Genomic DNA, 25,292 nt, shown 5'->3' on the forward strand with positions numbered 1-25,292 from the left:
AAGGCAGCACAGTTATGCGCCAAGCGCTATACGCACCCCTGCTCGTGACAGCACATATCTCAATTTTACGCTGTGTTTACTCATAGTTACACTATTCTTAAGCCAAAACCTAATAGCGATATTATCAGTCTCTCAGGTCTCGCATATCCCGTTTGTATTAGGAAAGACTTAGAAGCGCAAAAATACGAACACGGACGCAGTGAGGGAATGAGGCGAGCACTGTACTTTCAACAAGCTTTACTGGACGAAGAGCGTTTAAATAATTTAGCCGTGCGCCAAGGCGCGGACTGCAAGCATGCACTTGTTTATAGATACATAACAAGAAAAGTTATTTTAACTCTGGCAAAGAACCTCTGACGTATCACTAATGCAATCATCGCCTCGCTTCTTGATACAAAAAGCTTCTACAAGTTCACGTTTTCTTTTGTCGCGGCTTTTCACTAACACTTTGCAATCCGATAAGCGAGGCTCAAGGCGACGCGATTCTTCGCCGAGCAGGCTTTGGAAGATGCATGGAAACATTTTTTTGATAATGAACGCTTGTGTTCGCACACTCCTATGTATTTCCTAGATATGCACTAACAGGACCAGCTACAAGCGCACCTCGTTTGTGTTTGTCCCATGACTAAGATGATTTGGTTTGGTTTATGGGGTTTAACGTCCCACAGCGACTCAGGTTACGAGAGACGCCGTAGTGAAGGGCTGTCTCCTTCCAATCAAAATAGAAAACCTCAGATGTCGAAAAACGCGGAGAAGAGCTGTGGGAGTTTTACCTGCAAATGATGAAGACGGAGTTCCTGATAAGGAAGCCTTTAAAGTGGCTAAGTTATCAGCTTTGCAGCTTCAACGCGCAGAGTTAGTCTACTGCAGTAACATAATACTGCGGAAGGGCTTGCCATGCATACGGTGAAACTGGGCCAATATAAATAACAGACTCTTTGTCGACTATGGGTTGCCGACGGTGCACATACTAGCGAGGACAGGAGATAAGGTTTCCCGAGACAATGTGACGCTGTTCACAGGGACTCCATGTTTGAAGACGCGTGGCGACTCCTTTCAAGCCTGGCGACTCAAAGCATGAGACCAATAAAAAATTCAAAGCTCGGGTATTGCTACGGCAGTGCAACAACACAATTTTGCGCGGTTCTGTCACTGCTGTGTCGTCTGTACGGCTCTAGCGGGTGATGGGTGATGAAGTTTAATATTGCTCGATTTCTAAAAGGAAACCGGGGGGAAATTCCCGGAACCCTCAAGTCTTTTAGTCTGGGTCAAATGTTTGATAACATCTGCTTCTCTGTGATATCAGTTTGTCTTGTGATGGCTCATTTTCTTATATTGGCCCTGGGTCCACACTGGGCATGAGGAGATTGATGCACAGACTCCAAGAATGATTTTAGAATATGATTTAATTAATGGCTCTGGCTTGATGCCGCTTACGGGAAATGCAGTAGGGCTCGTCCACGTCGGGGCTCAGTCAGCTTCTCGTGGCTCGGGTTCGACGAATGGCTGGATGTCTTCTGCGGCCGGGCTGGGGACTCTTTGCGGCTGTGCAGCTCTCGTTCTCGGCCAGGCGTTGGAGGAGCTGCTGGTGTGGAAGCGTGCTGTCGGAGGTCGAACGTGGGCGAAGGCTAGACCCCGGGCTCCCTGGTCGATGCGCGGCCCCGGTCTTCTGCCTTCCTCCGTCTCGTCCGCTCGTTCGAATCGTCCCTGTCTGCCTGTTCCTCCCGTCGGCTCCCCCTTTTTAAGCCTTTTGCTTCTTTCTTTCTGCAGCCTCCACCTTCGCCGTAGCCGCCGGCTGCCCCACGCCGCCCCCGCGGCGCCGCCCGCTCGCCGCTTCCTTTTGTTCCCTCCGCGCAGATCTCCCCTGGAATCTTCGTGACAGCGTCGAGCCCCCCTCCGTGGCGACACGACGCCAGCCTGCCGCTTCCCGGGAAAGTCGCTGACCGGGTCCACTCCGCGCAGCTCCTCCCTGGAATCTTCGTGGCAGGCTTAATCCCCACCGTAGGAATCGTCGGCGGCCATCCTATGAGCTATGTGGCCTTGTCCGTCCGTGGCGACACGCCGCCAGGATGGCGCGGTCTGCCGCCTCCCGGGAGTCACTGACCGTGTTTGTGCGGCCACTGGTGTACGCGCACGAATCGTCACATCCGCTGCTTAAAAAGAATGTTCATCGAACATTAGGAGTTCACCGCACACACTGTTACGACCCATCTTGAGACCTGAGATGAAACGGAGGGAGATTCAACGTAGCGGCAATTTTGACGGGTCGTTTGACTTCAACTTGACCCCACGATGACCTCACAGAAAAGGGTGACTTTCTGGGAAGTGGCCGACGAGGCTCTTCCCACACTCGGCTCGGCGAAAACGACCTCCCCTTCGAGAAGCAACCGACGACAGGAGAAGAAAGGGTGTCCTTCGTCTTGAAGAAAAAAACCCGGAACGAATCAGAGGAGGCCTGCGCAGCTGCGGCTGTGACGTCAACACGACACAATGCTATAGGAATGCGGAATGCGGATTGCGGACTTAGGAATGCGGACTCGCCAGTTCCCACGTGCGGGCTCTAAGCAGGTGTCTTAGTTGGCAGTGACGTGTGGTGCCGATCTTTTGTTCCACGATGAGTTACCGCCTAGTGAGGAGGCTCAACAGGTCTTCGATGGCGGTGCTGGTGCCGATCTTTTGTGTCGCGATGGAATGTCGCCTGGTGCAGGGGCGGAGTCTTGGGCTATATAACCTGCGACCAAAGTGGGCACGAACGCTCTGGACCTTCGGTAATAGGTTCATCCAGTGTGGCTCTGAACCTTGGGTAATAGGTTCATCCAGTGGCTCTGAGCCTTGGATAACAGGCTCATCCAGACGCTCGACGCTATGATCTCTTAACTTTTGATTCCTTGCTCTTCTTTTTGTAAATTTATGTAAATAAGTGTCTCAGTTTCTTGTCATTAAATCTGCTTGTTTTTGTAATCTCCAACCATCTGAAGTTCAGACAGTTCCTTAATCCCGGACGAGCCCCCTTGGAGACGCAACTACTGGCCACGCTACCTCGAGCCGTAACAACTGTGTGGCATCGACGTGATCTGCTACCCTGGTCACAACAACTGGTGGCAGCGGTGGGATCTGCTACCTTGCGTCGCAACAACTGGTGGCAGCGGTGGGATCCGAAGCCTTGGGATTCGAGGCCTGGAAGTCCCGACATCTGTGGAACAAAGACTGGTGAGATACGAAGACCCAATAACTGTGGATCAGCGATGAGAATCTGAAGCCACAAGCGACAACAACGGTCGGCCAGCGAGAGTGCAGCTGTCTTGGGTCATGATCACGTGTGTGGGTGAGTGCTTGGCTTTTCCTTTGATGTGGACCAGGTTCTAAGAGAGGGTTAAAATTTAGAACTGGTAGACACCTCTGCTTAAATCTTACAGGTTTGGTATTTTTGCATAGTTGTTTTGGAAATAGCTCAGACTCAGAACTATCATGGACCTACAGAAACTGCAGGAGACGGACCTGTTGCTGTTGTGTGAGGAATTGGGAATTGAGACAAGGGGTTTGGCACGAAAACCCATGATAATTCAGGCCATTACTGATTTGGGGGCAGATGATGAGGAGCTCATTGAAGAGTGGAGTCTCATCGAACAAAAAAAGAAAGAGCAGGAAAAAGAGCGAGAAAGAGAGGAAAAGTGGCGTCAGCGCGAACGTGAGAGGGAAGCAAAACTACTGAAGCTAAAGGCTGAGCTCAGTAAGTTAGAAATGGAGTTGAGCAAGAGGTCGGGCGGTTGTCCCCAGCAGGTGGTACCTCTTCTCAACAAGGAGGCAGGCGAGAGGTGTGAGACTATTCCGCAGAAAAGCCTCCGTGTGGAGAAAGAACAAGAAAGGCGAAAGCTTCGCGAGGAAAACGAAAGGTGTGACGCGCTTACTGTTAACCCTGAGACAGAAAGCGCGTTGGCAGATAAGACTGAGGTCCCGCGCCAGAAAGAATGCAGTGAGTTTCGGTGTGAACGCAATGACAAAGCCAGAGAAGGGACACCGCTGGTGCAGCTGGCGAGCGCTAGCAGTCAGGAAGTTGAGGCGGTACTAAGGGGCACAAAGAGTGAACGGGAATTGCCTGACGGCAACAGTGAAGCGCCAGGCAAGAGCCCAACGCTCGCCGGAAGGTGCCACAGAAACGCGATTGATTCTGTAACCCGAAATGGGTTTGATGCTGCTCCGAAAGAAAGGCAGCAGGAAAATGAGCTTTGGTGCTCAGATGGAAACACAGGAGTGGACGATTCAACAGTTGAGCCGCCGCCTGGCACTGTGAGTAGTAAACCGCAAGTGGCGTCGCGGCGCAGGAAAAACCGCGAACGCGACAAGCGAATGAGGAATGCTAGGGCAGGTGTTAATGCTGATGCGAGGGCCGGCAAATTAACTCGGGACAGCACCGCGAGAACTGTGAAAGAAAAGGGAAAACCAACAGTGTCATTTTCCCGAAGGCGGCTGGGCCCGAGGAAAGCCAAGGTGACTGCCCTTGCAGGCCGAAGGCACCATTGTCCATTGAAGAAACATCGCGAACGTGACAAGCGATTGAGAAGTGCCAGGGCAGAGGTTAATGCTGATGCGAGGGCCGGCAAATTAACGCGGGACAGCACCGCGAGAACTGTTGAGGGAAAGGGAAAACCCACAGTGTCATTTTCCCGAAGGCGTATGGGCACGATGAAAGCCCAGGTGACTGCCCTTGCGGGCAGAAAGAGCGACAGACGGCGTGGTCGTTGGACACGAGACGCATGCTTTGCGTTACGAAGAATAGGGCTCGACAGCCACACAAAGGGTCGCCGCAGAGAGCGCGTGAGTCGGAGGGGGTCGCTGCAGGCAGGGACAAAGAAATGGTGGAGGCACCCTTTCCGCAGTAGGTCGAGCAGAGGCGGAACCAATCAAGCACGCAGTTTTCTTGAAGCACCTGCTTGTGGACCGGCCATCCGACCGCGACCGCGCAGGGCGCGGCTAAAGAATGTCCAATTCGGGGAATAAGTGTTTGCCTTTTTTTTGTGCATTGACTCACTGTAAAAAAAAAACGAGACAGGGGTGAAGGCAAACGAGTGCCCATTTTTAGTGGTAAAACTGAGTGGTGTTAGTGGACTACAGGATTTTCACTCAGTTATGCAGCTTTTGGAGCTGTTTACTTTTTTTTGTACATGCAGGAAGGGACGCGGACTTCTTAGCTGTTCTTTTTAAGCAGTCCGGAATGCTCTTTATGAACCAAAATTGCTACTAATAGTTTTATTCGTGCGTTTTTGAAAGTGAGGGTGTACAGTAGCAGGTTCGGTTTTTCTCAGCTTGCGTGGGTCCTGGGAGTTTTCAGTGTGGGCTGTTCACAACAGCTATACTAACCGGATTATATCACCCTCTTTTGGAACTGGTTTGCTCAGAGGGAAGTTGAGTGCTTGCTTGCGCATGTGGTTGAGGTTTCAGAGACGCCTCAAAGATTTTGGCCGACGTAATAGAAGACCACGTTGCGAGCGGCAGAGGGCTTCTGGCATACTTCTGGCCTACTTCTGGCATGCTTCTGCAAGTCGTCTCTTCGTGCAGCAGCGATGACTGCTACTCGCCGAGACTCGTCTGGCGGGGGAGGTAGCTGTTACGACCCATCTTGAGACCTGAGATGAAACGGAGGGAGATTCAACGTAGCGGCAATTTTGACGGGTCGTTTGACTTCAACTTGACCCCACGATGACCTCACAGAAAAGGGTGACTTTCTGGGAAGTGGCCGACGAGGCTCTTCCCACACTCGGCTCGGCGAAAACGACCTCCCCTTCGAGAAGCAACCGACGACAGGAGAAGAAAGGGTGTCCTTCGTCTTGAAGAAAAAAACCCGGAACGAATCAGAGGAGGCCTGCGCAGCTGCGGCTGTGACGTCAACACGACACAATGCTATAGGAATGCGGAATGCGGATTGCGGACTTAGGAATGCGGACTCGCCAGTTCCCACGTGCGGGCTCTAAGCAGGTGTCTTAGTTGGCAGTGACGTGTGGTGCCGATCTTTTGTTCCACGATGAGTTACCGCCTAGTGAGGAGGCTCAACAGGTCTTCGATGGCGGTGCTGGTGCCGATCTTTTGTGTCGCGATGGAATGTCGCCTGGTGCAGGGGCGGAGTCTTGGGCTATATAACCTGCGACCAAAGTGGGCACGAACGCTCTGGACCTTCGGTAATAGGTTCATCCAGTGTGGCTCTGAACCTTGGGTAATAGGTTCATCCAGTGGCTCTGAGCCTTGGATAACAGGCTCATCCAGACGCTCGACGCTATGATCTCTTAACTTTTGATTCCTTGCTCTTCTTTTTGTAAATTTATGTAAATAAGTGTCTCAGTTTCTTGTCATTAAATCTGCTTGTTTTTGTAATCTCCAACCATCTGAAGTTCAGACAGTTCCTTAATCCCGGACGAGCCCCCTTGGAGACGCAACTACTGGCCACGCTACCTCGAGCCGTAACAACTGTGTGGCATCGACGTGATCTGCTACCCTGGTCACAACAACACACACACACGGGCGCGCACGCTGTTCCGGACTGCACGAAAATCACGCCCTCCTTCCCAACGAGCATGGAGCCAGACCGAAGTTTAAGAACAATTCTTTCACGTAGATACCACTCGAGTGCACACAATGAAATAATAATTAACAGTATTTACAAGATTTCAAACAAGAAAACAAACAAAACGAAACTAAAAGAATCGCACTTGTACCGTACCTAACAAAACAAAAGGGAATACAGACTTAGTGAGGCAACCCCCTGTCCACTACTCTGTTACGTTGGTAGTACCTGGCTGCTGGAATGAGAGAGGGAGCAGGAACCGGTTCAGCTGACCTAGCTTGTTCGGCTGCTGTCCGTGGAATCAGGCTGCCAGATTGGGCTGCCTCCTCCTCAAGGAGGGCGCTTCCGAGCTGCGACTTCATGAAGTGTTCCAGTTCATCACAGGGACTGAACTTTTTGTGCTGGCTGCTCTGACCGCTTTTCTGCAATGCAGGGTGGTTTACAATGGCGGGCTCCGTGCGAAGATCGTCCTCCCCCTCCTGTCCCCTTGAGGTAGCCGTTTTAGAAAGAGGCGAGCATGCGGGTGCTTCCTTTAACCTGTTAGCGTGAACTACAGCTGTCGATGCCCTTGCGATATGCCGAATCCGAAAATTAACCGGCGATAGCTGCTCTACTACGCGGTAAGGTCCCTTCAATTTGGGCGTCAACTTACGGGCGAGTCCTGCCTTGACCTGCACGCACTCAAGATATACGCTGTCTCCCAACTTGAAAGGAACCGCCCTAGCCCTAGAGTCGAACCGCCTTTTCCTTTTGTCGGCTGCATCCCGTAATGTTTCGACTGTTACGTCATGGGCCACTTGCAATGGAGACGTCAGCGGAGTTTTTCTTTCCAGGCAAAAACGGCAGTTAGCGCAGTACTCTTTAACGTCGGAACGCATGCCCTGCCAGTAATAGTAACGCTCCAACCTCCGTTGCGTCTTCATTACTCCCAGATGGCCCGCGTACGGGGCATCGTGAAAAACTCTCAAGATGTGCGTCACCATTGACCGTGGCACCACCACTCTTTCCCATACTTGGCCAGCCTGCCCTCCTGACCGCGTGGGCCGGGTGCGCTTCCGTAGTGTCCCCTCGTTGTCAACAAAGTAACAGTTGTCGGGGTCTCGGGCGATCCCCCCCGAAACAGCATGAAATATTTTCTCTAGCGCCTTGTCCTTCCGCTGCTCGGTGCGGAGGTCGTCTGTATCTATAGCTGGAAGAAGCTCATTCACAGTGCGCACCAAATTAGCTCCACTTAATGCGTCCGCATTTGTGTGCGCCCTGCCTGGCTTGTGTTCTATCTCAGACCGAGGCGGCACTACCGTTTCTCTCCTTGCCCTAACACTAACACTTGCATGTGTTGGCGAGCATTGTTCCGCGCTCTGTTCCCCACAGTCCACTCGTGCAACGTACTCAGCCTCTCGGTTTGCTAATGGGACCAAAGTTCCGCGACAGGAAAGGCAGTTTTGGCTCAGTATGACGTCGATGCCGTGTTGCCGCAACAGGTCCTGACCTACGAGGCCCGATATGTCATCCGGCAGCGACACCGCGTCTGAACAAATGTAGCTTGGATGGTCAAAGCTACTGTTCCCAATTGTGAAGTGCAAAAGGTACAATCCTCCTGTGCCGAGATCAGTTCCTGTAATCCCCACGAAGCGCACTTTCGGAGATTCTCGGGCCTCTTGCACCTGCCTGTCTCCCCTCCTTGTCAGTAAATCGAAAAACTTTTCCTTGAGGAGCGTTATCCGGGAGCCAGTGTCAACCAAAAGTTTGCAAGTGACCCCGTTTACCACGAATTTGGCAATCGGACAGGACTCTCCAAAAACGCTTACAATAGCACAACTACCGTCACCTCCCCCAACCGGCTCGGCTGCGGGGGACTCTACGAGTTTCTTTAGAGCGGTGGCTCTTTGTTCCCTCTCCGTGTCGGTCTGTGCACGCTGCTGCCCATTTGATACACCCGATTCGCGGTTTAGCTCGGGACAAAATCTAGTAATGTGACCGTACCTTTTGCAAGCATAACAGCGAACCTGCCTCCGTTCACGGTCCCTAAAATTGCTCCTGCTGTTCGGCTGTACGCTTTCAGCAAGGAGCGCCTCCAGCCGATCTAGCCTATCAGTCAACTGAATAACGCCCGCGTCAGCGCTTGCGCTTTTTAGCTCCGTTACGAGCCGCACCCTTTCCACACTAGATACCAGCAGCTCATTACGCTCCTCTACTACGGCTGTCTCTATCGCTCCTTCAAGAGTCGATGGTGCTCTAGACAAGACAAACCTGCGCACTGGATCCCTCAGGCCAATGAGGAACTGGGACTTCATTTGCTCCAGCAGCAGCTCTTTAGCGTACTTTTGCCTCGCACTATCAGGTCCCGGTTCTCGCGCTAGGGTTTCATTCCCCAGGAAGCGAAGGCGGGAGGCAAACGCGCGTGCATCTTCCTTTGGCCCCTGTCGAGCGTTGAGGAACCGCCTGAGTTTTACACTGGGAAGTTCCCTGTCGAAATATTTAAACGCCAGGGTTTTGAATTCAGCCAACGTGCCTGCCTTCCTGACTTCCTCATCTCTCCAGGCAAAATTATGTGCTGCTCCAGACATGCGACATTTCGCCATTCCCAGCTGCTGTGCATCATTTAAACCGCCCATTTTGCACACCTGCTCTAACATGTCAAAATATTCAACAATAGACGGCCCCTGACCGTCGCCAGTGAATTTCTCCACCATGCTTGACAAAGCAAATACGCTTGCCCCAAAGGGCTGTGCACTCGAGTGGGCCGCATTCATTTTAGACCGAATAGTCAGTGCCTCAAGCTCCTCTCGCCGGGGGTACAGTCCGGCTTTTGCCCAATGATTTAAGTGTGGACCCCACTTCTGACACCAATGTGATGGCTCATTTTCTTAAATTGGCCCTCGGTCCACACTGGGCATGAGGAGATTGATGCACAGACTCCAAGAATGATTTTAGAATATGATTTAATTAATGGCTCTGGCTTGATGCCGCTTACGGGAAATGCAGTAGGGCTCGTCCACGTCGGGGCTCAGTCAGCTTCTCGTGGCTCGGGTTCGACGAATGGCTGGATGTCTTCTGCGGCCGGGCTGGGGACTCTTTGCGGCTGTGCAGCTCTCGTTCTCGGCCAGGCGTTGGAGGAGCTGCTGGTGTGGAAGCGTGCTGTCGGAGGTCGAACGTGGGCGAAGGCTAGACCCCGGGCTCCCTGGTCGATGCGCGGCCCCGGTCTTCTGCCTTCCTCCGTCTCGTCCGCTCGTTCGAATCGTCCCTGTCTGCCTGTTCCTCCCGTCGGCTCCCCCTTTTTAAGCCTTTTGCTTCTTTCTTTCTGCAGCCTCCACCTTCGCCGTAGCCGCCGGCTGCCCCACGCCGCCCCCGCGGCGCCGCCCGCTCGCCGCTTCCTTTTGTTCCCTCCGCGCAGATCTCCCCTGGAATCTTCGTGACAGCGTCGAGCCCCCCTCCGTGGCGACACGACGCCAGCCTGCCGCTTCCCGGGAAAGTCGCTGACCGGGTCCACTCCGCGCAGCTCCTCCCTGGAATCTTCGTGGCAGGCTTAATCCCCACCGTAGGAATCGTCGGCGGCCATCCTATGAGCTATGTGGCCTTGTCCGTCCGTGGCGACACGCCGCCAGGATGGCGCGGTCTGCCGCCTCCCGGGAGTCACTGACCGTGTTTGTGCGGCCACTGGTGTACGCGCACGAATCGTCACAGTCTACTAGAGTGAGAATTGGTGCTGGTATAACGCGATAACACTGGCATCGCGCTGTGCACAGCGCACAGTGCAAGCGCAAGTTCGGCACTGCAAGTGTGCACCAGTGAGGAAACGGGATTCAAAGCAATATCTCAAACTGACTAATTGCTGCTCCTAACCTAGGCAGAAATCAAATCAATCGCCTTCAGTCTGGCACTCCGATTGCTCTGGCTATGGCGTAGGGAGGAGTATAAGTGGTAATGGGAGCTTGCTTACAGAAAAAACAACAACAAAAAAAAACTCGGGAACGTTACAACTTACAACGCAGACGCCCAGGTGGTAGCGGTTGCATCGAACGAAGCTACGAGCGAACGGGAGGTAAAGTAGCCAGAAAAAGTCAACGGGGTGCATGTGTGTAGAAAAAAGGATATATCTGGGCGTCGTCACGAAAGCCAGTCGTTTGAAATGCCTAAACATATAAGAGAACTTGCATGCTTTCTGATGTTGTTATCAATACGATGGTGACTGGGTCGCGAGGCATCGCTACCATAGATTTTTTGCCGAGCACACGTGTCCCGTAACCTTTTGCTCCCGACTGAACTACACTGAACAATCGAAGCACAGAAAGACATACACGGCACACTACGTGCAAATATCACGATGTCACTGATATTTAGAGGCAGATCACACTGTCGCGAATCTTTGTAGTGTTTGTTCATTCTTCAAAGCTGCCGGCACGGCGCCTTATCGCTTTGTGATGCAAGACGCGACCAGATTTATCTCGATTGATCGTACTTGGCATTCACGCAAGAAAATAGGTGTCGTACTTTCACATGCCATTTCTTAGTAAAGCAGGTTAAGTTGGCTTAAGTTACTGTTTAGGTGCTACGACGTGGCCTGACCACTAGATCGCGTGCAAGGAATCCGTGCTTAATCGCACAGCTAGCACCTAACAATTAGCAGCCAGCATTTAATTCAATGCTTCAAGCTGAAGCTAATAGGCATGATCAGCAGTAAGATGCGGAGAGAGGCACACGTCGCAATACACGCTTCTAAATTGATCGGCCAAATTTAATCAAAGCTATCAAGAATGCGCATAAGTAAGTTTATGTTTTTTTATTTCTCCTTCGCGTTCAAAATTTGGTACAGTCCGAAAGCAGCACTAAAAGACGAAATAATAGAGATATGAAAGGACGACTCCAAATCCGGGACGTGCGAACAATCGCAGCTCGCCCACCAAGGTGACCTGAGCGCGGGCGAAGGGCTCGCTCTGCCCACGCAACGTCTTTATCAGCTGACGCGTGGCTACACCCAGCGATAAAAGCGAGCGGTGACGATTTCCTTGGGAAAATATTGTCGGCGGAAGTGTGCCGAGTGCGCGCTCTCGCCGTCTGCCACGCCCTGCTTCGAAAGCCGGCGGAAGACGAGCTTTTCTCTGTTTTCCGATATTTTTGGGGGCTCCTTGCGGTTTTGTTTTTGTTGCATTTTTTTTCACAACGGGAAAACATTGGAGCTTCTGTTTATATGTTTACTGTCATTTGCGCACACTGCCAACCTCATCTGGGATTATTGAGGGAGGAGTATACAAATCCTTGACGGATGTATACACGTAGCACATTGATATATGAATCAAGTTATTAGTAAACTTTACGAAAGCCTGCCTGATCATTTGGTTGACTAAAGTCCAAGGTTGTCCTGACTCTATTAGCGATTACCTTAGTAAATACCTTGGAGGCAACGGACAATAATGCGCAGAATATAACCAACCCCTATATATAGCCTTCATTGATTACGAGAAAGCATTTGACTCAGTGGAAACCTCGGCTGTTATGCAGGAATTGTGGAATCAGAGTGTAGAAGAGTGTTATGTGAAAATATTGGAAGATATTTATAACGATTGCACAGCTACTATAGTTATCCATAAAGTCAGCAATAAAATTCCAATACGGAAGGGTGTCAGGCAGGGAGACACGATCTCGCCAATGATATTCACCGCCTGTTTACTGGAGGTATTCCGGGGCCTGAAATGGGAACAGTTGGGGATGAGAGTTAATGGGGAATACCTAAGTAATTTGCGATTCGCTGATGACATTGCCTTGCTAAGTCACTCAGGACATGAACTGCAAAGCATGATCAATGAGTTAGACAGGCAGAGCAGAACGGTGGGGATAAAAATTAACATGTAGAAAACCAATATAATGTTCAACAGTCTAGCAAGAGAACAGCGGTTCACAATTGTTAGCGAGGTGCTGGACGTAGTAAGAGAATATGTCTACTTAGGGCAGGTAGTGACCGCAGATCCGGATCATGAGAGGGAAATAACTAGAAGAATAAGGATGGGGTGGAGCGCATATGGCAGGCAGGTTCTCTCAGATCATGAATAGTAGCTTACCGATATCCCTGAAGAGAAAAGTATACAACAGCTGTATCCTACCGGTACTCACCTATGGGGCAGGAACGGGGAGGCGGGTTCAGCTTAAGTTAAGAACAACGCAGCGAGCTATGGAAAAGAAAATGATAGGTGTAACGTTAAGAGATCGGAAGAGGGCGGAGTGGGTGAGGGAACAAACGCGGGTTAATGACATCTTAGTTGAAATCAAGAGGAAGAAATGGGCTTGGGCAGGGCATGTAATGCGAAGGCAAGATAACCGCTTGTCCTTAAGGGTAACGGAGTGGATTCCAAGAGAAAGCAAACGTAGCAGGGGACGGCAGAAAGTTAGGTGGGCGGATGAGATTAAGAAGTTTGCGGGAATACAGTGGCGGCAACTGACAAAGGACAGGGTTAATTGGAGAGACATGGGAGAGGCCTTTGCCCTGCAGTGGGTGTAGTCAGGCTGATGATGATGATGAGTAAACTGTAGCGGTCTGGGCTACGTAACAATAAAACCCAGAAAGAAAGAACAATCTGTTCACAAAGATACACAATAATATGAGCTCCCAAAATGAAGGCCATAACAGATCCGGCATTTCACGAGGATGGCTCGTGTCGTTCGTATATGCAATAAAACGAAGCTGGCAACTGTCATTATTCCAGGTTATTAATGTGAATCGTCGTTACCTTTTGCATCTCGGTATAAAATTTGAGATAGTAAAACTCGTTCATATAAGCTTTTCTTTTGGGTCATGTGCTACATCTTGCTTTTTAATTGCAAAATAAAGGTTGCCTGTCATTCGACGTCGCATTTAGAACAAAATTTTCTTCAATGTCACATCTATCAGAAAAACTCGCCGAATCATTTCACTTACAAAGTAATGCAGTAACTAAATAAATAAGTGCAGTCTAACGCGATTTGAGGGTGATCGTTTCAGGCTTAACCGAATAGGATTGAACTGCTCTAACAGAGTTTGTTCTCGCAATAACACTGGAACGAACACATGAGTTCAGCTAGCTGAATCCTTTATCCGGCACTGCCATGTTTGTTGCAACCTAATAAGTGACCGTTACGCCAGGAAATATATCTTAGTCCGTGTCAGCCCGAACGAACGTGATAAGCATCAAATTTTGCTTGACTGTACTTGCTTTGTTTGTTTGTTTGTTTGTTTGTTTCAGAAGTAATATTTTCAGTCTTCCTTTCTGACGCAACTTAACTAAGCTCGGAAAAGTACCGTTTACGAGCTATAATTAATTAGAAGTGAACAGTCCATTTGACAACACTTTTAAGTGAAAATACACGTTCCCCACTCATGGAACTTTCAAATGTGCGCCTCACTTTTTGTGATCAAACAGACTAACAAGGGCAGCTAGCAGAACATGTCGCGTCGATACGCTTTATTCGTGAAATCGATCTCGATTTGTCTACGATATCCGTCTTCAATCACGTGAACACCGTCATAGAACGGTAACATGCGCGGAGGTAAGGAGTATATCGAGACAACTTAGGAATATGCTCTGTCTTGATGTTGCCCCGCTGTGTAGTTCTCCTGCATGACCATGCTCCAACCGGTCAGGAAGCCGGCTACTTAGCATAGTTCCGGAGCTTGCGGTACGGCATGCGCTCTCGTACAACCGTGATAGAAGACGGAAAGTATATTTGATGGTTTCTGTCATGAGACGTTGACGGTTTCTTGTTGTTAGTCTTGGTGCTCTTGTAATGCTTGTCGAAAGATTCGACGAAGTCCAAAGGCATGGTGTCGAGTGTAGGCGTCATCGGCAAACTCATCTTATTCTGAGAGCACTATACGCCTACAGACGTCCTCGACAAAACCGTCCCCTCGTTACGCATGCAAAGTGGCACTTGCAAACAAACGCGCCGGTTCGTAAACAATTTCGAGCACAGCGACTCCACGGATATCACGCGATTCTGCTACCGTTGTCGGCTCCACGCACTCGTCGCTGTTTGCGCAACGAGCATCAATGGAAGCGTTATCGCAGCACTCCGTTACGTATCCAGATCGCGTAGAAAGCGCGCGTGCGTCTGACCCTGACAGAGCCCAGCGTTGAGTGACCATTTCCTGAGGCTCCTTTCTGAATGAAACGCTTTGCCGTCACCTCGTCTCTCAAGTCTACTTCACACCTCCACCGTATTCCCCCCCCCCCCTCTCTCTCCCCCATCCCTCCGCCGCACGTTCGCACGCACAAATGCACCACAACAAAACTGTTCACCCTCGCAACCCTACGTTTCCTTTCCCTTTGAACGAGGCGGAAACTCTGTTCCTCCTCTCCAGAGGTGTAGACGGCGAAGGCTTTGAATTCGGCGCGTGTCCGCGACAAGTGGGTCGAGGTTATCACCTGACCACGACCGTCAATGGCCCGCCGATGCGCGAGGGGGCTTTCCGTTATCCAAGGAGCGGATGTTTGCCACTTTCATTCAGCGATACGGGGCCCGTATTTATTTGCGCGTCCCGGACGACCTCACACCATCTTGACGGCATATCGTATACGTCAGAGGAAGAGAATTAAGTAGGGCATCGCTTATCTGTAATATTTTTCTCATATGGCTGTACAGAGCTCTCGGAGGGGGGGGGGGGGGGGGGGGGGGGGGGGCACTTTTCGCACGTCACCAGGACTGGGAGCAGCAGGTTTATTGGGCTACGGGAGTCATTTAATTCCAAATGAGTGAGGTGATCATAATGCGTCCTTAAGCTATGTATGTCTGATTCTACCCGTTTCGCAAGGCTTGTTAACTTCTGTTTCAGTCACGAGAAACAACTATGGCATAAAATTTACGAGGTCAGTGCGGAAGTATGCCTTCTGCAGTGCACTAAAACCAATGCTGTAAAGCAATGAGGTGCCTCTTTTGGTGTCAGGTCTCAGTCTCACCGCCGGCTGCGATGGGCGCACTTTCATGATAAAACGATAAACAGTAAGAAATAACTGTTTTTCCCGAATATCTACCCTCAACGGGACGCCAAAATGACGCGAAACCACTGGAAACTGTGAGCGAAAGTGCCGAAAGGGAGTCCGATGAGCACATACGACGGTCGTCACCTATGCACAAACGTCGTCGCCGCAGGACATTGCAGAACTATAATTTCAGCGCCGCATCCCTTATCCATACCGCGCTGTTAGTGAGCGTAGATACTGACGTGCATCTGAGAAACCTTAACGACAGCATTTTAAAGCCAGCCTTCATCTTTCACCCGCAAGGACGCTTCGCAACGCGGCCAAGGCGACGATAACGGAGTACGGGCAAGAGTCTTGCACAGCAAGCCTTTCAGTAGCTCGCAAGGAAGACAGTGAGGAACGGTTTCAGCAACATGCTCTGCATCGTGGCAGTAATTGGGACGTCGTTTTCGCCGAGTTTCTCTCCCCCCCCCCCCCCTTCTTTCCCGAAAGTTCCGCTCTATCGAGGGGCAGGGGCAGGCCGAAGTTAATGAAGTAATCCGGTGTCGCCGATGACTAACGAGCGGCGGCCGCGCGTCCCGGGGCGACCGTGCACCGTGGCCCCGGGGGCAGGGCGTCCCTCATGTCGCATCTCCTCCTCCCCCACACCTTTCCCGTGGCCGCGCCAGCCCATCTGGCACCAGATAGCCGGCCTAGTGTGTTCCGGGCACCGGAGAGGGGGGGGGGGGGGGGTGCAGCCGGCTGGTGCGGGAGGACACGGTTCATGCCTCCGTTTCTTCCCGAGCCGCCCACAAACTGCGCGCACAGAGAGAGCCCGCGGCTCGGAGACACCGGCACCGCTGGTTACCAGCCAGTTCGCGCGTGTTGCAGAGGTGGTGGTGGAGGGGGAGGGGAGGAGGGGAGGGGGGGGGGGGGAGACGAAAAAGAAGCCACCCGCACGCAGCTAGAGCGGCGCGTGGTTCGAGTTTCGATCGAGTCTGCTCCTGCTGCCGGAAAGGTGCGGTGCGAGCGAGTTTCGGGAGAACGCTAGGAAAAGAGGAGGGAAGGAAGGTTCCGCCGCGCATCAGATGGGTCTGTCGCCGACTGAAAGCCCGCCCGGGGCGCGACTAACGGGCCCGCTGACAGATCTCCCACTTGAACTCCCCTATTCTTTGGCCAGGACGTCCGCCTTTTCACTTTTCTCTCCTCCTCTCTTTTTCAGCCCTTTCTTTCCTCTTTTTTACTTCATTTCTGGCCTGTTTCACTCGGGGCGTGTCACTATTTGGAGGCGCGAGCGCGGGCTTGTTTAAAACGGTATGGGATACGCGCTGTACACTGCCCCACGCGTAGGCTTCGGCCTGTCCCCTTCGTGCTCCCTGCCTGCTTGTCCCGCTTGTCCCTCTGGCTATCCGTACCCCCGTCCCCCCTTGGAAAGAACCCCGGTGTACGGTGGTTGCGCGCGCGTCACAGCGGTACAACGCGCGTCGGCCAGTTGCCGAGAGTGCGGCTCGTTCCATCAGCGGTCCGCGATATGAATACAATGCGTCCGCTTGCCCCGTGGGGGCGCCACGGGAGCTCCCTACACTTGCGGCCCCTGCGGGGCTGCAAGGAAGATCGGAAGTTTCTGAAATGATTTCGGGTCGCTTTGTCGCCGTCTGTTTTTGTAACGCGAGTACGAGAAGGCTGTTCAGCTCGCGGAGCACTCAATCTGGTGTTTTTGTCGGCTCCATTTACGCTTGGCTTTGAATGAATTTGCCTTTCGTAGCAGCAGTTTTCTAAACGTTGCTTAGCTAACGTCAAATATTGGCGACTCATGGGGGCGCTCAGTGACTGTAAATCAGAGCAAACCAAAACATATTGAGAACGTACTGATCTTCAAAATACTGGAGATCGAAAGTGGCACAGCGTTTTGCTGACAGCACTACCTCTAAATAAGAGGAACCGGTCAGCGTGACGCAATCACTAAGACAAGGCAGAGTAACGGGTTTATCTTAATCTGCACTGTGACGTTTTGTTTTCATATACAACAGTAGCGCGGAGAGATGTGGACTGATTACAACGAGTTGTTCCTTGTTTGTCTGCGGCATCGCTGCGGTTGACCCAAAAAGTGCATCTTGCTACTGCACTCGAATAATGAACATTACCGAGGACTCGAGATACACGTTCTCAACGTTTTGCATTTATTTTTATTCTGGCAATAAATTCGCTCAGAGACAGGATACCTAGGTAGGAGGAATCGATTCATCTAGTCTAACTCTATTTAAAATTGAGCAACTTTAAGGAAACCCGCAGGTTCAGCGACAGAGCGAGAGCGAAATAATTCGTCACCAGAGCAACATGCTCTCGCTATAGTACGGCAGCAAACAAACAATGAGCTCCTGTGTCCAGGATAGACCTGCATGTTGTTTTAAATATCACATATTAACCTGTTAAGGAGCTCTGTGCGCAAGTGTGCAATCAGCTAACTCGCAGTATTTTTATAGGAGTTCAGTTCACAGCTAGACGTAAAATCTTTGTTTCAGGCGAATTAACATTCTTCACGTCGTAAACAAGCTGCTTTATAGCACGTCCTCCACCATTTTGATGCAGAGAGATTTTCCTACCAGTAATCATAGCTTTTTTTTTCTATTGCGAATATGAATGCCTAGCGTAATGTGCATCCTCCAAACAGAGAATGATTCCTCGATCCCTCGGGCGTTCATATGACAAATCCTGGCATTTTGTTATTACAACTTCCAAAAACAGCGACACTTCGTTCGAAATTTTGTACATGCCTGTAAAGAAGCTAACCTTTGGTGCTTTGCACTGAAAAATTAATGAATTGGCTTTTTAAAGGGCTGGGTGTACTATTGTTAGTCGGAGAAATACCTAGTTTGAATCGAAACTACAACCGCCGCATCAAATGGTGAAGTCTGCATTCAAACCACCCTCGCCATGCACGGGACGGTTTAAAAAACGAAATGGTACGTCATTTACATGCGTAATCGGGGAAGGTTCAGTCGAACTGTCTCAGTGCAAAACGGGCAAATGATGAACTTTTGCCCGCGGACAAAAATTCTGCCCCGGGGAGGAAGACAAGCAAGGCATGTTTATACTTGTTATAGTTGGAGTTTAGGCTCTATGTCTGTTCTCGCGCCACTTCTGGAGATTATCTAACATTGTATGTACAAGCTATGTGTATGTATAGGTCCTAGCGTTTTTCTAACTTTGCCGACAGATGACCTGTGTTGATCCCAGTTCGTGCACATTGTGCGCAGAACTTATTAGCGCTGGACATTTCGCTTTTTGTCACGTATGTCGGTCAGCCAGAGATGCCCCCCCCCCCCCCCCGTTTCCTAATTGCCCATACAAGGAGGAAATGATTGGGTAGCCGCCTGTGTATGCCTACACTGCCTCTCACACGTCCTTTGAATATTTAAAAAAAAAAAGAGACGACCGGGGAACTTGTCAGCCTTGCCTTAACACGCCCTTTATTAATAGTTCCCTCTTCGTGGCAACCAAGAGGAAGCTCTTGTATTCTCTGTTATGTTTGTTTTTCCCTCGGTAAAAGTTATTCAAAGCACCTTACTGCGCTAAGAGCTTAAGCCGACGCGATTAGAGCCGTGTCCATATTCCTTTCGCCTTTTTCCAGCGTAAGCGCACGGCTTGCACTGCCAACCGAGCGCGTGCGGCCACACATCTGCCACGCCGGACACATCCACTCCCGCATAGTCTCGCGTACAAGCCCCACGAACATAATCGGCGATGTGACACACGAGCCCCGCAATTTTCGGGGACGGGGCTACAGGGATGGGGGAAGAGGAGAATTCTGTTGTCAGCCGCTCCGCTCCCCACAGAGAAAGGGGGAGGGGAAAAGGGGTCTCCAGAGGGATACGGCAGGGGAAGCCATCGAGGGCCACAATAAAGTAAGCGAGACGAAGAACAGGCGGTTCCGATGGGGGGTGGACAGTGGGAGGGGATGTTTGAAAACAGGGTCATTATATTTATATAGTCCGCGAAATCTGCCGCCGACGCTCGCGGATTAAGCGGATTACGGAGAAGGGAAGCGCCCCGGGACGGCACCGCGGCTTGGAACCATTATGGTGGCGCCACCGGCAAACCCCGATGCGCTCTTGCAGCAGTAGTGAGTGACGCCTCGCTGACGACGACGCCGGGTTCCACGTGCATGCAACGCTGCTTCCCGGTACGGGATGCATGCGTGTCCGTTATACGTGGACGACACGGTCGCCAAGCCGGCGATGGGGAGGGGGAGAACGGTGGGGGGTGTTCCACAATCGGCGAGCTAATTCGCTTTAGATGGAGTTTCGGAAGCTGCGTAATGGTGGCGGGGGGAAAGTTTTGCGTTACGGTCGCGCGAGGTCATTCATGCTGACTCATCACACTGTCATCAGCCCCTTGGGCACCGGAGGCCCTCTGGGGAGACACTCGGAACTTTTCAGCAGTCCGGGAGTAGCGCTTGTTTTACGAGTGCGGAGAATGGATGGAGCGTGAGCTGTGGGGGAGAGAGAGAGAGCGAGAAAGAGGGGGGTGGCGTGCACTTTTTTCAGGAAACTGTCGAGTGCATCAGGGTGAAAATAGTCAGCTTACTCTCTGACGTCCCTATGTCAACAGCACAGTCGATGCCTTGGCATCAATATTTCGCAGATATCTTTTGGTCAAGGCATTCGTAAGACACGCCTTCAGATGCCTTCTGAGAACAGTTACACCTCAGCATATTACAAGGATCTGATAGGCTTGTAATATGCAGAAGCAACTATATATTCTAGAAGTATTCTGTTCTGTGCCGGGACCGAATTGGAACGTCTTGTCGCTAAGGCGACCAGGAAGACGACTCGTCTGTGCAATGTTTCCGATTCCCCACACTCCACCCGATGCGCTGCGTGTGATATTTGATGAGATATGCGCAGTTTTATGACTTCGTAGTACAGCCATCAAACGTGTTCGATATATCTTTTATGCGCGCTTCCATGAAAGGTAACACTTGGCTGGCGTTCATTTCCGTTAGCAGGAAACGACCCTTGATGGAGCTTTGCTCCTGTCTTAATTAGCGCTGAACGCCTGTCTATTCCGAGAAGGTCGCTTGATTGCGCACGTGGTCGAATCACTTTGCATATGGAACAGTGTGTTATCTTGCGCGCTAATCTTCCTTCCCTCACTTCTGGTTTCCCGCGTTAATGTGTTAGCAAGCCGCCGTACTGGCTCGAATTAGCGTCATTTGAAACGTATCGGGCCCACCATAGGCGCCTTGGGACCTCTGTCGACCACTGCTGCGACAGAGCCCAGTACCACACAAAACCACTCCACGAATTCAAAAGTGTGGACTACGTGTAATCGTTCACAGCTTGTCAATGTCGATATCATGAATGCGCAACTTATAAACCGTAGATTACGCTTACTTATTATATTTAAGTGCATTATATAGCTAGACTGGACTGAAAAAAAAAAGGCAGCACAATGGAGCTTATCCTAGCGGTCCTTCAATCCGAGAATGGATAACCGATTGTGTTCGATGCATACTGAATTACTGGTTCCTTCATTCTAAACAGAAAGGAATAAAAAGGAAGTAGGCTGTCCTTTAGCGCATTCTCTTATAAAAGGGAGTTAAGTAGAAGACAGTTTTCTCCCTTTTTACTCCCATAAAGGTGTATTCGTGTTTAGAATGTTGATAACTGCACAGTGAAAGCAAAATAATGCTAATCCTAACAGGCAACACATACGGGTGACACCGGCGACAGTTTTCTAGCCGAGTCATGTTTTAATGCGAATATAACCTAGCACATTTAGCATAACGGGAGAACATCGCGTTTTGTGAGTGATTGGGTGACATTTGAAGGTGTCACTGTTCCGATATCCAACTGCGAAACGAAACACATTCTCAAAAATTCAAACCATCTCGACCACTGTAAAGCGGCTGTATATAGCGGGTTGCAGGCAAATAACCAAAAAGAAAAGCAGAGGAATAGATACCACCTTGGCAAAAAGTGAAAATAATTAAATGGTTAGGTGGGCGGGCGGGGGAGTGGTGACAGCGTCGGTGACCATAAGACTAAAGTGGCAAAACAATCATTTCGACTCGACCTGTCAGTGGTCTTACTTATAAAAAGAGAGGCACCAGAAAAAAACGCTCTCAACCCCGGGCAGGACATATTCAGTGGTTCCCTGTCACCTCAAATGTATCCCGCCCGCGGACAGCCCACTTCGACACCGATTGCGTCAGCGCACAACGAAAGCCACGAATCTCGGCAACAATGACAACGGACGGGTAAGAAGCGAGCTGCCCCGAAGCAACTGCGTCACGGAATCGCCCACCACTCTAGCGCGCCACGCGCACAGAGTATACAGACAGCAAACACACAAACACACAGCTCGGATGGGCTCGAGGGTACGGGCGGGCAGCGTTAATGGCCCCCCGACGAGCCGTCGGGCAAAGTAAACTCGCACGCATCGAGCTCAGCTCTCACCCCACTTCAGCGCCGGCCCCCTTAGCAAAACACGAAGGAAAAACGTCACTGAGGGGCAACGCAACGCAGTAGCGGCATCATGCTGCGCCGGCGGCACGGCTGTCGCGCTTAGGGCGCCCGGCGGGTTAAAGCTAACCTCTAATCCGCGCAAACCGAATTTGTTCCGGCGCTGCGCAGCCTCCGGGAATCCCCGGTCGTCCCTTGATCCGTCCAAGCGCCCCGCCGCCTGCTCCCCTTTATTCCAATCCCGAAACACGCGTGATGGTGCTCTCGCTCCGAGCCGCGGGTGAAATCGCTGCCGTTGCCGATGCTGATTGCCCGGCGGCGAGTGACGTACAGATAAGCCCATATGGTGGCTCTGAACGGCGCCTGCGGGCACACTGCAGCGGATGCACAATGTGCCTTGCTCTCGATCTGCCTCGGTGGTTGACTATTCTGAGTGCTTTGGCTCATATAGTCTCACTTAGCAGAAATCATGGGTGCGCAAATATAACAAGGACGGGGAAACGGAGAGACTAGTGCACGTTCGGTTGTTTTTCTGTCCACCGCCTAACGCATCAGCGTTTAGGGAGACACTTGCTTAAGAAAGTAAAGGGCATGCGCTAGCACAGGACACCGATAGCATATGTGCTGTGCTCATTCCTCGTCCTTTTTTTTTTTTTCTAAGCCCTGCAAGTATATTTCCACCCAATCCTACCCAACCAGCTCAACATTCCAGCTTGAATCGTGCTCGCAGACTTTTTGTCGAAATCAGACCCGCCACTTAAAAGCTCAAAACATGCGTTGATAATATCATCCCGCTGTCCAAACGCCGGCAATATCGACGGGAATGGTAGACATGTACGATCGCAGCTTTGATAAAAGCTCCAGCTCGACATAGCATGCGAGAACTGACGGAAGTCGGGCATTCTGTAATGTGCGTGCAGATGGTTTTTGAATCATTCGGCAACCAACAAGAAATCGGCTCAATGCGTTTATGTGGCAAAACTGGACACTCGCGCGCGAGTGGCGCACTTGTTTACGTTTTGTGTTCTGTAAACAGTGTACATAGCTCCCTCTCCTGTCCTTTCTCACTATAGCTCCTGTCTCTACTTATCCGCGCTATCCTATCCCTCTCCCTTTTAATTCCATCGGCCGCAGCTCGGGTGCTTAAGACATTAGATAGCAAATGCCCCGACCGGCAGCATCTTTGTCTTCATTTTCCTATTGTTTTAATAAAGCACTACTACTGCTACTGCCACTTTATGGGTTCCTATCACGGCGGAATGTGCCATGAACGATGGGACAGTGACAACTGCCACCCACCTAAATCCTTCACTCGGCTACAAATTTCTCACATGTTCTCATTAGATGAAATCTCTTAAAATCACAAAGGATGAACATAACAAGAACATAAAGCCTTTTGTCGTTGTTGAACGGTCGTGATCAAGACCTTTTCCCCGACATGCTTTCCCTGCCATGCATCCGATCATGTCTTTTCAAGCTTGTATAAATTTTTGAATTTTTCCTTTACTGCGCCAAAAAATTAAAAATAGAAAGGAACAAGCAGTTCGCGCAACGAAATACCAAGCCTTGGAGCACGATTCTTGCAGAATGACAATTTTAATCGTCAAATGAAGGTATTGCTTGTGCATATATCAAATGCAAAAACAAGACAATCAGGGCACATCTCATATTTCTTTACGTCATCTACCTATACCTGCTCAACAACTCTCTTAACGGCCCTGTTCTTGAAGGACCTTTATCCTGCCAGTGTTCTTACCGTTTAATTCATCATTCCCACCTGTGGCTGTAGTTCCCTAACTCACATCGCATATGCGTCTTCAAACAATGCTTACTGTTCCCAAGTTTATCGCGTGGGACGTACACTTCTGTGTGAGTGCAATGTATTTATTTATTTTTTTAATGAAATCACGAACATCAGAAAATCTTAACTGCGATTAGCGCAAGAAGCGTTGACTCTTAATCCCGTGAGGAATGCGTTTATTCGATGCAAGCCCAGATGTGTTCTGCAGCAAGTATATATATATGTGGATGCCGAGGCGAACTGCGTATGCGCAAGCAACACGCGGAAGTATGTGCGCGCTGATGCAAAGGGCGAGTGGCAGTGCTTTTAGGACGCGTCAGAGAGCCTGTCAGAGCGCTGTCAACGTGAGGACCGTCCGACGTATAAGGTCAGGCATCATAAGGTCGTCGTGCTTGCTTGCATCAGAGGTCCTGTCAGGAGCATGTCCGTCATGCTGCGAGCAACTGCCTGCGCTGTCTTCTCGTGTCGAAACAATATGAAGATGTCATTAGGGAGAGGGATCCGGGTGTTTTTCTCCTCTTTTAGTTTGGGATGCCTGTTAATACTATTGCCGTGTTTTTGTCGTTTAATCTTTTACTCTCTTTTTCGCTGCATGTTGTCAACATCTGCTGGAGAAAGGACAGGTAGTGGAATCGCACTTTCAACCCTTTCTTTCAACCCTTGCTTGCAACAAATCACATTTGACTGCTGCTTGCTTGGTCGTGGCTTTAAGCATGACACGTGCTCTCGAGAATCAACAAGCGCCCATTAATACCGTCCTGCTCCGCTTCATCCTCAGTGCCTTCTCCTGAAGCCTGCGAGCGGTTCTGAACAGCATATCTCGATGCGTTATTCGCAGACGTTAACGATCCTGTGCGTACGTCCATTTATATTCCAACTTTGTCGACTGGAGAGGCTTGCCAGACGTATAGTTGCGAATAGACAAATACCTCCAGCTGTTAACAGAAAGCAGGTCTCAGTGGAACACTGCTGAGCCATTGCGGCAGTTACATACGGGGTCTTCACAGAGACACCGTGTGAGAGTGTATAGGCCTGCGATTAATCCCTACCGAACACATGGGCCTCTTCAAATTCGTTCCACTAGCAAAGAGACCACTCCTTATTGGCCAAGAAAATATTTCAAGTGAAGTGAACAGAAGTGAAGACTGGACTTGATTGGTTGGTTTATTGGTTTATTGGGGTTTAACGTCCTAAAGCAACTCAGGCTATGAGAGACTCCGTAGTGAAGGGCTCCGGAAATTTCGAGGCTTAAATCAGCCTCCTTGTCAAAACGCTATGTCCGGCAGTCATCCTATTCATTTACGCTTTCTTTTTCTTTTCCTTTCTCTCTCTCCCCCTTCTCCACGTGTCGCGCCCCACTTCCTTCGGAACACGGGTTCTCGCGCCGACATATCGGGGCAGACGCGCTCGCGGGCCACCGCGAGCTCTCCTTATTTCGCCTCGGCGATTGCCCCGCTCGTCTACCAACATGTTCTTTCTCTTTTTTCTTTTTTCCCCCGCTTGTTTTTCCGCTCCGCGCGGGCAGCAAGCAAACAGTTCCG

General features: G+C 50.6%; 1 protein-coding gene across 2 annotated transcripts in view; it reads right to left on the reverse strand.

Annotated features, from left to right (window-relative positions):
• Nucleotides 1–25,292, reverse strand: part of tup (LIM1_Isl and LIM2_Isl domain-containing protein tup) — a 169,946-nt gene that overhangs the window by 35,055 nt on the left and 109,599 nt on the right. The window lies entirely within an intron of this gene.

Source organism: Amblyomma mixtum, chromosome 5 (genome assembly GCF_055824585.1).
Source record: "Amblyomma mixtum isolate Tamu chromosome 5, ASM5582458v1, whole genome shotgun sequence".
In the NCBI taxonomy this organism is placed as follows: domain Eukaryota; kingdom Metazoa; phylum Arthropoda; class Arachnida; order Ixodida; family Ixodidae; genus Amblyomma; species Amblyomma mixtum.